At 38.6% G+C, this 12,691-nt stretch overlaps 1 pseudogene; it reads left to right on the top strand.

Moving 5' to 3' along the window:
- The first annotated feature begins 3,006 nt into the window (after positions 1-3,006).
- On the top strand, positions 3,007-3,450 carry LOC121024928 (40S ribosomal protein S11-like; annotated as a pseudogene).
- Positions 3,451-12,691: the final 9,241 nt, after the last annotated feature.

The following is a 12,691-nucleotide window of genomic DNA, read 5'->3' as shown; positions in this document are numbered from 1 at the left end:
TCTTCTTCAAACCTGTGTTTGTGATTTAGCTTCCATTGATCTTGACAATTAATATAAAGGGCACCTGAGCAAGGCTGCCCCTTTTCTCCATCCTTGCTGCTCTTCTCCTATGTGTGTGGTGGGAAGTGACACAGGAAACAAGGGGGCAGGTATGGGAAGTGTCCTGTGGATTCTATATTTACTGATCCCAGTGACATGTAGAGAAGTTTAAGTGACACTTTCAGGGAAAAATATAAGGAAATGTCTTGTTTTAGCTGCCTCGTCATTCCTATTTGTTTGGTTTCTGAGTCTATTTGCTTCCAGGCTGTTTTGTAAGTGCTGAACCATCAAGGAGCTGCATGTTTTCTTGGATCAAAAAGGTAAGGGCCCTCTTGTCCCTTGGGCCTTTCCGACCCCAGACTCTCCATCCATATGTAGGCTCCCTTTTCGCCACTGGCCCTGATGTGGGGCCTGTGCCCATGGAAAGCAGTGGGCCTCCACTCCTTTGGGGCCCAGGATTCCACCTCCCTTTATTTCCTCATACTGAACCTCACCGCTGTCTGACCATCATTGAGGGAGAAAGTACAGGTGTGCTGCATCCAGTCCCTTCTTTTTCAGAGTTAGGAAGTGAGACCCAGAGAACGCAGGCCTCTTACCCTTGTTTCAGAAGACACAAGGCCAACTCCTAATGAATTATAAAGGTAAGCTTAGGTATTTGGAGATAGACTGCTAATCCTCCATTATTATTCATTCAACATGTTATTATTGTTTGCTTGACATGTGGCAGACACTATTCCAGATGCAGAATACAGCAATGAAAAGAAAATAGATGAAATCTTCTGCCCACAACGATCTTACATTCTAATAGAAGAAAGCGAATCCTAAATAAATCAATAGGAATATATAATATGTTGCAGGATACATAGTGTGGACATCTATCTTTTATATTTGGCCATTAATTACTGTCTCTTTGAGGAAGTGACATTTGAGAAAGAACTTGAAAGTCAAGGAACAAGCCATATGATTATCTAGGGGAAGATGTTCAGGTAGGAAGAACAACAATTATATTTCCTTGAGACATGTTTGAAGAACAACAAGAAGACTAATGTTCCTATAATGAGTGTGAGGTACTTAAAATATTAGGAGATGATGGCAGAGAATTGGTGAGTCTGATTATATACAGCCATGTAGGCCATGATAAGGAAGCTGGCTTTTATTTAGTGAAGTGGAAAGCCATTGCAGTTTGGGGAGAGGAGGAAAATTACATCATCTAGTCATGAACTGGATCTTTCTGGTGACTGTGCCAAGAATGGACTGTTTGTAGGCAAGGATAGAAGCAATGAGACAGCTCAGAATGTTATTGCCATGAGACATTTTGTTCATGTTCCCCTGCCATTACAGATAAACTTGGCAACTTCCACTCTGGATAATTCAGTCCTCTCCATTTGTGTTGGCATCTAGGGAAGTACTGAAACTTGCATTAGGCTCCAAACCCTGTGCTCTTTGTATTTCCCTACATAGGGAAATACATTTATCTATGATAAATGATAGTATTAAAATATTTTAAGAATGCATCTTTAGATATTTGAAAGTTCTGGTGAGGAACCCAAAGGATTTCCTGGCACCTTACTTCTTGTATTTTAAAGTTGGAAATTAGACGGGGCGCCTGGGTGGCTTGGTCGGTTAAGCGTCCAACTTCGGCTCAGGTCATGATCTCACGGTCCGTGAGTTTGAGCCCCGCGTCGGGCTCTGTGCTGACTGCTCAGAGCCTGGAGCCTGTTTCGGATTCTGTGTCTCCCTCTCTCTCTGACCCTCCCCTGTTCATGCTCTGTCTCTCTCTGTCTCAAAAATAAATAAACGTTAAAAAAATTTTTTTAAATAAATAAATAAATAAAGTTGGAAATTAGAAAGATCCAAGAGTAAAAGTCACACATATATTTTAGCCTAATTTGAGGATTAATCTTTGCTTATGGAAAGAAAGCAAAATTCCTCAGTTATTAGTGACAAAAGCTCTCTCCATGACCTAACTTTTAGTCAGGTTCCTCTCAAACTTCTTTCCAACTAGGCCTCAACCTTTGAACTTCCATGTTTGTCTTTGCATTGCCCAATTTTAGCAAAAACCCTCATACATTGGTTTAGCAAGAATCCCTATATTCAATATATGATTATTCTTGATATCTGATTAAGTTCTTTATATTTCACCCTTAATATCTGATCACACTGGCCTTTCTTCAACAGGAATCCTGTCAAATCACAATCTTCCTTTACCTCTGATGCTACCTTATAGTAATTTATTACACACTGACTCCCACTCCCAATGCAATAGGCACTTGAATAAAATCTTCCTTACCATTTTTTAACAAGTGTCAGAATAGTTTTTCTTTGACATCGATGAGAAAGACAAAGGCATTTGACAATGAAAGAAATTAGTTTATTCAGGCTATTGCAATAGGGAAAGTGTTCATTTCTGTGGAAGAATGTCTCAAAGAAAAGGAAAGGGACCTGGGTTTTATAGAGGCAGATAAACAAGAAAGCTATGAGGAAAGGTGGACAGCAAACTTTGTCTAAGTTATGAGGAAGAGTGGAGGGGAATACATGAGGGCAGAATGACCCTTTGTGGTTAGCCATTTCTCAGATAACAAAAGGATAGGGGGATTATTCAGCCACCTCTGATCGCCAAGAGCACAAGGTTCAGATATAGCTAAACATTTAGCTATATGTTTAGCTATACGTCACTAATTTTATTCTATCATCTTGATTTAGGAAAATAATTTTCAGACTGTAATATTGTCTAGAGCTTTTCAGATAATACTATGGAGTACACACATGGTAGCATATGCATTAACATGTTTCTGGAAGAATAAATAAGAAATTATTGTCAGTTCCTTTACCTTTGAGGGGAAAAGCTTGGGAGCAAGATAGTGAAGGAAAACATTTCTTTTTATCCTTCTATTTTGTTTGAATTTTCTCTCCATATGCATGTGTTTATTTTATTATTAAAAATACTATCTTTGGATGGCCAGGAAGATGGCATACATTCACAGTTATCATGCCCAACAAAACCAACTAATAACCTATCAGAATAAGGATGGGGTCTGCTTGGAGAAACTTGCAAGAAGAGGCTCTCACAATACTACAAAACCATTGGTCTGGGATTCAAGATGCCAGAAATGCTCCTTTCCTCATAATGTCTCCACCCAACGGCACATTCTGTCTGGCATGGTGACCAGAGTGAAGATGCAGAGGACCATTGTAATCTGCCAAGATTACCTCCACTACATCCAAAAGTACAACTGCTTTGAGAAATGCCACAAGAACATGTCTGTGCACCTGTCCCCCTGTTTCAAGAATGTCAATATTGAAAACATTGTCACAGTGGGTGAGTGCCAGCCCTTGAGAGAAACTGTGAGCTTCAACACACTCAGGGTCACCAAGGCTTCTGGCAACAAAAAGCAGTTCCAGAAGTTCTGAGGTTAGGCATCTGCCCACACCTCAAAACAAAACAAAGTTATTTTCCCTGTAAAAAAAAATACTGTCATTGGAAATTTATTGGGCATTGAGTTATAGGTCTTTTGTTTCTTATTAATATTTTTCTGCATTTCAAAACCTAACAAATAATTTTTTAAAGAGTAATATAGGCAAATTTTTCTACAAGTTTGATCTGTTAAAAGCAGCCCCATGTGGGAGATTGTCAGATGGAATTATTTGGATTGCCCTAGGAGTTGGTCCTTGGATGTTGTTTCTCTTCTTGCCTACGTAAGGGGCAAAAATTTATTAAGATGTCAAGTTTCTCAATTTCTACTCTGCCCCTCAAGGAAGCAAACAGATGGAATCTTTCCAGGTTTAGAGGCCCCAATCAGGAGACCAATTCCCTACCAGGTAAGTTCTTAAACGTTTTGCAATGTAGAAATAGAAAAATAAACTGAGGAAAACAATATCTCAAAGGTCGACAAAAATATAAAGGATGTAAAGAGAGAGAAGCTAAATTAACCTACATAATAAAGAATGAGAAAATATTGGCGAGAAAAAAACGAGAGTATTTGAAGGCATTTTTGCAGATAAGAGGCGCCAGACATGTTAAGGTGGGGTATGTAATAAAATTGAAAAGAAGAGAGAGTATATAAAAAGTATTGCAGGTGAGATACCTGGGTGGTTCAGTCAGTTAAGCGCCCAACTCTTGATTTTGGCTTAGGTCATGATCTCAGTGTTGGCGAGTTTGAGCCCCGCCCTGGGCTCTGCCCTGACAGCATGGACTCTGCTTGGAATTCTCTCTCCTTCTCTCTCTGCCCCATCCCACTCGTGCTCTCTCTCTCTCAAAATAAATTAATAAACTTAAAAACATTTAAATATTGTTGGTATGTATAAATTGGATTCTATTTCATATTCTGAAAGGAACATAAGATAAACATGTAAAATATTTTTAAATTATTTAAGATCTTTTGAATGTGCTTCCTTGAATACAACTCCTTGCAACAATTGGACCTCATGGGTGCAGTATTTATAATGATTATCTTTGGGGGACTTTTCCATGATAATGGAACTATAGAGTCATATTCAACTCTACTTAAATCTAAGCATGCCTTAAATTTGAGCCAAGAGATGTCCATTTCTGGCATTCAGTTTGTTACAAAAATCACACAAAGAAATTAAGATGAACTCATGAGATGCAACCGTGTTCGAAATATTCTCTTAAAGGGAGAGGGATATGATAGAGAGCTGAATTCTTTACCTTAGAGTCACTGGATGCAGTGACCTTGAAGAGGCAGTATTTAAAATGGAAAATTGGAACTGTGCTTGCTGAGCTGTTTCTAAATAAAATTTCCCTTGATAAATCTCAAGGGAAGGTGGCCAACAAAGGGCTGTATATATACACGTGTTGTCTAACACAATGTTGTTTACCTTTTGCTTTTTAAAAATGTAAAAATTGTGTTTTTGTAAATAAAAATGTTCATATAATGTAAATGTAAAACTTGCAAAAGTTTTCTGTAGAAAAGTTGCAATAATAGTATAGGGAATTCCCATATACCTTCTGCTGCTGTTGCTGCTGCTGTTGTTGTTGTTAAACTATTTGAGAATAAATGGTAGATGTCAAAGCCCTTTATTCCTAAATATTTAATTATGATGCAAAATTTTAAAAGAAAGTTCAATTGTTTCTAGAGAGGTAAGGCACAAACATGAGCAATTTACTAGAGGTAGGAAGACCTAGCACACACCAGATCTGAAAGTGGCTCAGCATTTTGCCGAGGTAATAAAATAGGTTCCAGACAAGGAAGACTAAACCGTGGAATAAAAATGCTAAGGAACTGTTAGATAAATGGAACGTTTAGATTTCCTTAAGTTTTCCTTTCTGTGTATGGCCTCTATTTTTTCCAAAGTACTCTCTCTGTTTGTTGATTTTGGTCCTCTGTCTTTCATATTATTTATATTCATATCTCCTCAAATGTGTGGTGATTCTTGGTTGACTACTTAAGATTTGAATAGTAGGAAGCTGATTAGAAGTGCTGTGCATGTGGGTGGGATTTAGAGACTAACTCTGTGGGGTGTTCTGATTGCTCCTTTTTGGGGGGCAACTCCCCATGTCAATATCTTTAATCTTTTCTGTTGGGGTGATCAGATACCTCGCAGTCATCCAATCTTTCCCCTGGAGTAAATCTAAATAGCAGTAATCTCAGAGACTGGGATGAGGTAGGTATCAATATTAAGTATGTAAACTTTCATTTAAATGAATTATACTATTTTAAGTGTAGTACTTCTCACTTCAATTGTGGCTGTGTTCCCTGCTCCAGAAATTGTTTTACCCTTTCTAAAGAATAAATCCCTAATCTTTAGCCAAGATGGAAGAAAGGAAGTTGACTAGCTGTGTTCAGTGGGGTGGGGATCCAGGGATCTAACTGATTTTAGATAAAATTTAGACAATCAACCATCAGTTTTTATCATCATCTTCATTCCCATTTTCAGAAGTACCCAGTATTGCCAATTCCTGACCCTTTTGAGGGTTTCTCAGGGTGAATTGGGTTATTTTTCAGTTTTTTCCATTGCTTGGGGTTCAGCTTCCTCAGGTGTGCAAAATCAATTTCATTGTTTCCTTCTCCCGAAATTATGTTGCTTTTATTTGTCTCCCTTTACCTAGACCTTGGTACACTTATACCTTCATAATATCCCATTACTGTCATTTTTGTGAGTTTTCTGGAATATCTGGTTCACCATTCCTAACTAAAATTTCTGGATTCTATCATTTTTCAATTGTTCTGGGTGACATTTGTCCCCTTCAAGACCAACTAAAATTGGGAGGTTGTGGCATAAATGAAGATAACTTGGGGTTAAAGTTTAGAAGGGGTTATGGAGGGGAGAACAAGTGTAGACATTTCTCTAGTGGGCAGCTCAGGCTCCATGGGTTGAGCAGGATGTACTGCATTCGCTAGGGACATATTCAAGCTCTTTAAAGTTTTGGTTCATTACTGACACCAGCACCTTCAGAGCTACATTTAGTTGCATTTTACATACATTTTCCATGAGTTAATTAGCATATACCATAGCTAGCATGAGGCAGTTTCTAATCTGCCCAACCAGGAGGCTGTTGGAAGAAGAGGTGGGGAAAGCCTGACAGAGACTGTGTTTAGAAAATTTTGATATCAGGGGTGCCTGGGTGGTTCAGTCAGTTAAGCATCAGACTCTAGATTTGGGCTCAAGTCATGATCTCACGGTTTGTGGGATCAATCCCCACATTGGACATCATGCTGATAGCGTGGTGCCTTCTTGGGATTCTCTCTCTCTCTCTCTCTCTCTCTCTCTCTCTCTCAAAAAAAAACTAAATAAAATTTTTAAAAAAGAAAATTTTGATATCAGTGTTTACTCACAAAACACAAATAAAACACATATCAAATTGAACCCAATCACCTAGCTTCAGCAATTATCAAATCATGGCCAATCTTGATTCTTCTATATCTCCACTCATCCTCCTCCTCATCCCTTCCCCACTCCAACCTTTGGAATATTTTGAAACAATTCCAAACATATAATTTTACCTGTAAAAATTTTGTTATGTAACCATATGTACTTCTAAAAGCAAGGATTCTTCTTTTTAAACATAACCACAATACTATCATCAAACACACATTTCAAAATCAACAAAAATTTGAATAATTTTAACAGGTAAGCCATGAGCTAGAAGTAAGATTTGCTTCATCCATGAATAGAATTTAGAACAGTATCAAATAGCATTACATAATCCTGATCTTCCAGGAACATTCAAGAAGAATTTGTCATTTGAGGAACCATATTTTTTTCTTTTTTAAAAAGTTTTTATTTAAATTCCAGTTAGTTAGCATACAGTGTAATATTAGCTTCAGGTATAAAATATACTGATTCAACACTTCCATACAACACCCGCCGCTCATCACAACAAGTGCACTACATAATCTCCATCACCTATTTAGCCCATTCCCCCACCTATGTCCTCTCTGCTACCAGTTTGTTCTCTATAGTTTAGAGTCAGTTTCTTGGTATGCCTCTCTCTGTCTTCTTTTCCTTATGCTCCTTTATTTGGTTCTTAAATTCCACATTAGTGAAATCATATGGTATTTGTCTTACTCTGGCTGACTTATTTGGCTTAGTATAATACTCTCTAGTTCCATCCACGTTGTTACACATGGCAAGATTTCATTCCTGGAGTTTCATTCCTGGAATATGTATGTATATATATATATATATACATATATATATATACACACACACATATATATTAGTATAATATTAGTATAATATAAATATAACTATATAAAATATTAGTCCCAATAGTATATATATATATATATTAATCCGAAAAGTTTATTTTGCTTTTATTTCCCTTGCCTCAGGAGACATATCTAGTAAGAAGTTGCTATGGCAAATGTCAAAGAGGTTACTGCTGCTGTTCTCTAGGATTTTAATGGTTTCCTGTCTCACATTTAGGTGTTTTATCCATTTTTAATCTATTTTTGTGTGTGGTGTAAGAAAGTGATCCAGTTTCGTTCTTCTGTATGTTGCTGTCCAGTTTTCCCAGCACCATTTGTTGATGAGACTATTTTTTCACCATTGGATATACTTCCCTGCTTTTCAAAGCACATAATAATGCTTTGACCATATAATTGTGGGTTCATTTCTGGATTTTCTTTTTTTAATGTTTATTTATTTATTTTTTAGAGAGAGAAAGAGTGTGAGCAGGGGAGGGGCAGAGAGAGTGGGAAGGAGAAAATCCCAAGCAGTCTCCACATTGTCAGCGCAGAGCCTGACAAGAGGCTTGATCTCACAAACCATGAGATCATGACCTGAGCAGAAATCAAGAGTTGGACGCTTAACTGAATGAGCCACCCAGGCACCCCTCATTTCTGGATTTTGTATTATTTTCTATTGATCTATGTGCCTATTTTTGTACCAGTACCATACTGTTTTGATTACTACTTTGTGATATATAGCTTTGTAATATAACTTGAAGTCTGGAATTGTGATGCCTTCAGCTTTGTTTTTCTTTTTCAAGGTTGCTTTGGCTATTCAGGGTCTTTGTGTTTCCATAAAAATTTTATAATTGTTTATTCTAGCTCTGTGAAAGATGCTGTTGGTATTTTGATAAGCATTGCATTAAATGTGTAGATTGCTTTGGGTAGTATAGACATTTTAACAATATTTGTTCTTCCAATCCATGAGCATGGAATATCTTTTCATTTCTTTGTGCTCCCCTCAATTTCTTTCATCAGCGTTCTACAGTTTTCAGAGTACAGGTATTTCACCTCTTTGGTTAAGTTTATTCCTAGGTATCTTATGGTTTTTGATGCAATTTTAAATGAAATTGATTCCTTGGTTTCTCTTTCTGCTGCTTCATTATTGATGTATAGAAATGCAACAGAGTTCTGTGCATTGATTTTGAATCCTGAAACTTTACTGAATTCGTGTATCAGTTCTAGCAATTTTTTTTGTGAAGTCTTTTGCGTTTTCTGTGTAGAATATTGTGTCTTCTGCAAATAGTGAAAGTTTGACTTCTTCCTTGCTGATTTGGATTCTTTTTTTCTTTTTGTTGTCTGATTGCTGTGACTAGGACTTCCAATACTATGTTAAATAACAGTAGTGAGAGTGGACATCCTTGTCTTCTTCCTGGCCATAGAGGAAAAGCTCTCAGTTTTTCCCCATTGAGGATGATACCTGTGGGTTTTTCATAGATGGCTCTTTTTTTTTTTAATTTTTTTTTAACGTTTATTTATTTTTGTGACAGAGAGAGAGAGAGAGAGCATGAACAGGGGAGGGTCAGAGAAAGAGGGAGACACAGAATCTGAAACAGGCTCCAGGCTCTGAGCTGTCAGCACAGAGCCCGATGCGGGTCTCGAACCCATGGACCACGAGATCATGACCTGAGCCGAAGTCGGACGCTTAACCAACTGAGCCACCCAGGCGCCCCTATAGATGGCTCTTATGCTGAGTTATGTTCCCTCTAACCCTACTTTGTTGAGGGTTTTTATCATGAGTGGATGTTGTACTTTGTCAAATGTTTTTTCTGCATCTATTGAAAGGATCATGTGGTTCTCTTCTTTTACTAATGTGGTGTATCATGTTGACTGATTTGCAAATATTGACTCCCCTTGCAAACCAGGAATGAATCCCACTTGATTGTGGTGAATGATTCTTTTAATGTACTCTTGGATTTGATCTGCTTTTTATTTTACTGAGAATTTTTGCATCAATCTTCATCAGGGATATTGGCCTGGAGTTCTTTTTTCTTTTTTAGTGGAGTCTTTATCTGGTTTTGGTGTGAGGGTAATGCTGGCCTCATAGAATTAATTTGTGAATTTTCTTTTCATTTCTATTTTTTGAAATAGTTTGAGAAAAATAGGCTATTAACTCTTCTTTAAATGTTTGGTAGAATTCCCCTATGAAGCCATCTGGCCCTGGACTTTTGTTTGTTAGGTGATTTTTGATTATTGATTCATTTTTTTTTTTTTATTTTTTTTTTTCATCGTTTATTTATTTTTGGGACAGAGAGAGATAGAGCATGAACGGGGGAGGGGCAGAGAGAGAGGGAGACACAGAATCGGAAACAGGCTCCAGGCTCTGAGCCATCAGCCCAGAGCCTGATGCGGGGCTCGAACTCACGTACCGCGAGATCGTGACCTGGCTGAAGTCGGACGCTTAACCGACTGCGCCACCCAGGCGCCCCATCAATTTTTTGAAGGTTATCAGTCTGTTCAAGTTTTTCTATTTTTCCTGTTTCTGTTTTGGTAGTTTATATGTTTCCAGGAATTTATCCATTCCAGGTTGTTCAATTTGTTAGCATATAGGTTTTTTTTTTTTTATTTCTCTTATAATTTTTTGTATTTCTGTGGTGTTGGTTGTTCTTTCTCCTCTCTCATTTGTGATTTCATGTATTTGGGTCCTTTCTCTTTTCTTTTTGATAAGCCTGGCTATGGGTTTATCAATTTTACTAAGTTTTTCAATGATCTAGCTCCTAGTTTAATTAATTTGTCCTATTGGTTTTTTGAAGCTTCTATATCATTTATTTCTGCTCTCATCTTTATTATTTCCTTCCTTCTGCTGGCTTTAGGCTTCATTTGTTGTTCTTTTTGTAACTCCTTAAGGTGTAAGGTTAGGCTAGGTTTTTTTTGTGAGATTTTTCTTGTTTCTTAAGATATGCCTCTATTGCTATATACTTCCCTATGTGGACCACTTTTGCTGCATCACAAAGGTTTTGGACCATGTGTTTTCATTTTCATTTGTTTTCACATATTTTTTTTAATTTTTCCTTTGATTTCCCAGTTGACCCATTTATTATTTAGTAGCAGGTTGATTAACCTCCATGTATTTGTGTTTTTCCAAATTTTTTCTTCTGGTTTCCTAGCATTTGGTCATAAAAGAATACAAGATATGATCTCAATATTTTTGTATTTATTGAGGTTTGGTTTGTGACCTATTATGTGATCTGTTCATGAGAATGTCCCATGTGCACTTGAAAAGAATGTGTATTCTAATGTTTTAGAATGGAAAGTTCTGAATATATTTGTTAAGTCCATCTGATACAGTGTGTCAGTCAAAGCCAATTTTTCCTTGTTGATTTTCTGTTTAGATGATCTGTCCATTGCTGTAAGCGGGGTATTGAAGTCCGCTACTATTATGGTGTTATTGTCAATAAGTTTGCTTATGTTTGTGATTAATTGATTTATATATTTGGGTGTTTTCATGTTGGGGACATAAGTATTTACAGTCATTAGATCTTTTTTTTAAAATTTTTTTTAACGTTTATTTATTTTTGAGACAGAGAGAGACAGAGCATGAACAGGGGAGGGGCAGAGAGAGAGGGAGACACAGAATCAGAAGCAGGTTCCAGGCTCTGAGCCATCAGCCCAGAGCCTGACGCGGTGCTCAAACTCACGGACCGCAAGATCGTGACCTGAGTTGAAGTCAGACGCTTAACCAACTGAGGCACCCAGGCGCCCCAGCAGTCATTAGATCTTCTTGATGGATAGACCCCTTAATTATGATATAATGACCTTCTTCATCTCGTTAGAGTCTTTGTTTTAAAATCTAGTTTGTCTATTATAAGTATGGCCATGCTGGCTTTCTTTTGGTGTCCATTAGCATGAAAGATGGTTCTCCATCCCCTCCCTATCAATCTTCAGGTCTCTACATCTAAAATTAGTCTCTTGTGGGTGGAGAGGCGGTGCATGCTACACGGACTGGTGGGAGGGAGCCGGGGCAGAGGGGCATCCCGCCAGCAAAGCAGAGCCCCTGAGTCTGGCTTGGAAAAGAGGAGGGGCCAGACAAAGTGTGTTCAGACAGCAACCGGGACTTAACATCTGGAAGGTTATCAGCTAACAGCTCTGCTCCAAGAGCAGGAAGGCTGGAGGACAACGGGAGGGACAGTTGTTGAGTCCCGGATGACAGAGAACAGCTTGGTGGGGAACAAAGGCACTCGCCAGCAACATCTCCTTCGCCCATCCTCCAGCCAAAGTCTGAAAGGGAACCAGTTCCTGTCAGGGAACTTGCTTGAACCACGGAAACACTGTTTCTGCGGATCCATCCATTCAGCAGTGGGTCTGACTCCCTCCTGGTGCTGCAGGGGCCCTCCTGAAGTGGATCACCAATGGAGAAGTGAACTGAGCCTGCCCCTCTGGCCCCTGTGCACCTTGCCGATCCACCCCGCTATTATGCCAGGTACCCAGCACCACAAACCTGAGAGTGTGCAGGTAGCCCAAACAGGCCACGCCACCCCACAGTGAATCCCACCACTAGGAGAGGGTAAGAGAAAGCACACACCAGTCTGACTGTGGCCCCAGCCGTGGGCTGGGGAAAGACATCAGGTGTGACTGTGGCCCTGCCCAAAACGCAACTTATTCAAGACAGCACAGGGGAAGTACCCGCAGTTCCGCACCACTCCAGGGACTATCCAAAATGATGAACCGGAAGAATTCCCCTCAAAAGAATCTCCAGGAAATAACGACAGCTAACTAACTGATCAAAAACGATTTCAATAATATAACAGAAAGTGAATCTAGAATAATAGTCATAAAATTAATCGCTGGGCTTGAAAACAGTATAAAGAACATCAGAGAATCTATTGCTATAGAGTTCAAGGAACTAAAGAACAGCCAGGAGGAGCTAAAAAAAATGCTATAAATGAGCTGCAAAAAAAAAAAATGGAAACAGCCACAGCTCAGATTGAAGAGGCAGAGGAGAGAATAGGTGAACTGGA

The sequence above is a fragment of the Herpailurus yagouaroundi genome, unplaced genomic scaffold, assembly GCF_014898765.1.
Source record: "Herpailurus yagouaroundi ecotype Mexico unplaced genomic scaffold, PumYag 67375, whole genome shotgun sequence".
In the NCBI taxonomy this organism is placed as follows: domain Eukaryota; kingdom Metazoa; phylum Chordata; class Mammalia; order Carnivora; family Felidae; genus Herpailurus; species Herpailurus yagouaroundi.
The sequence above is the reverse complement of the archived record's forward strand: the minus strand, read 5'-3'. Positions and strand labels throughout refer to the sequence as shown.